General features: G+C 35.0%; 1 pseudogene; it reads right to left on the reverse strand.

The window, feature by feature from the left end:
- Positions 1-940: 940 nt before the first annotated feature.
- On the reverse strand, positions 941-1,427 carry LOC123810304 (annotated as a pseudogene).
- Between the last annotated feature and the right edge of the window lie 342 nt (positions 1,428-1,769).

Here is a 1,769-nt window from a genome sequence, read left to right on the forward strand (position 1 = left end):
TTTTTAAGACCCTCCCTCTTCTTTGGAGATATTATCATGAACCTATTTAATTCTTGTATTAGGGATAGGGTATATATTCATAAAGTTGTAAATTTCCCCTTTTGTGTGTTTTTTCTACAAATTTCATATTCTAAAATTCTACTATGTTCCCAAAGATATTCAGTAACTTGAATGTTTGAAATAGAAAACATTTTATAACCTGTAGACACCACAGCTGACTATGGTTGAATAGGTGTTTCTCAATATTTTACCCTGCATGTCTTAAATTCACCTATAAAAATGGTAGCTAATATTGTTAATTGGCTCTCCTCAATCCATTATCTATCCCAGTCTCCCTTAGTATTTTTCAATATAGAGGCTGGACATTGAAATATTCTTTTATTCAAATCTTTGTAGCTATGGATGGCTGTGGGATGTAATTCTGGCCACAAACTTATACAGAATTCTTACATGGAATGGGCACTTCTGGGGAATCATTTTCTTTTCTCATAAAAAGTAATGGGTTGGTTAGAGTGACCCTTTGTTCTTCTGCTGTGAGGTCCTGTTGGCAATGCTGTGTTGGTCATCTTATACCCATGTGCTGAGAGAAAAAGAAACCTCTATTAAAATTATTGTGGCCCAATTTCTGTTACTTATAGGTGATTGGCTTCCTACTGACACAGAAACCTTATTCTTTTGAATAATATATTCAGAAAATTTCACAAAACTTTTCTCAGGTTTCATTCTAGAATGCATTCAACTATGGTAGAACATGTGGACCTGACTCAGGCCCTAGTGTGTATTTTAATTCAGCCAATTGACAAACTGCAGAAGTGAAACACTATTGTTCAAGTTTAATTTCTTCTGATTTTCCCAAGACTATTAATACAAAAGTTTCTACTCTAGTGCTTCTATATACCTTTTGTTTTTAAAACAAAAGAGGTCTTTTGTTTTTTTATGCTTAGCACACCATGAGTTCATAGGAAATGGGCTCCAGCAGCCCAGGCTCCTTTTCATTGCTTCCTACAAAGTGTGCTTCTCTGGGTGGACCAGGCTGGTGCTTCAGTTGAACCCAGGTACATTTCTTTTTGGCTTACTTCTCTTTCTGATCATTTTCCCTCACACATTTTCAGAAAGCTATCTCAGCTCTTAGAGCGCTTAATGTGCTCAATATATACATCAATTCTCTTGGCAAAAATCTTGCCTTTAAGTTGTTTGTTCAGAACTATGCTCAACATATGCTAGGTGACATTGTAGACACCTCCAGTGTTGTTGGAACAATTATGGGACATTCCTTTTTGAACAGTGCCCAGTCCCTTGATGTCTACAACCTTACCTTTCTAGTAGGTTCTCCTATATGTGGCCAAAGTAACAACTCCATGTTTTCTAAAAGGCCTGTAGAACATGTAGGGGGTTCCTCTCCTCTTTCCCTGTGTGTTAGTCATTTTGGTGAATTCTGAAAGATGAAGGTTCCAGCTAAAAACAAGGAGTTGGAGCCTGGCATACAGTCCTTATATATTTTTTGCCTTCCTTAACTTTCATTTCATATTTCTAGTCTGTCTTTCTTTGTCATTTTCTAACATGAAATATATGAAATTTGGGTTGAACTTAATCAAAATTATTACTGTAGTTGTAGAAATATACATACAAGTAAGCCATTTATATTAGAATTTTATGTAGAAAGTATTTGTTTTTGGCAAGATTATTATACTTTTCAGAAAGTTCTTGTTTGCATGCAAGGAATAAAGAATCAAAGGAAGCATTTAAAGTAAAAGATAACATTGTTCTTA

The sequence above is a fragment of the Phyllostomus hastatus genome, unplaced genomic scaffold (genome assembly GCF_019186645.2).
Source record: "Phyllostomus hastatus isolate PE091 unplaced genomic scaffold, TTU_PhHast_1.1 phas_scaffold_60, whole genome shotgun sequence".
NCBI classification, from domain to species: domain Eukaryota; kingdom Metazoa; phylum Chordata; class Mammalia; order Chiroptera; family Phyllostomidae; genus Phyllostomus; species Phyllostomus hastatus.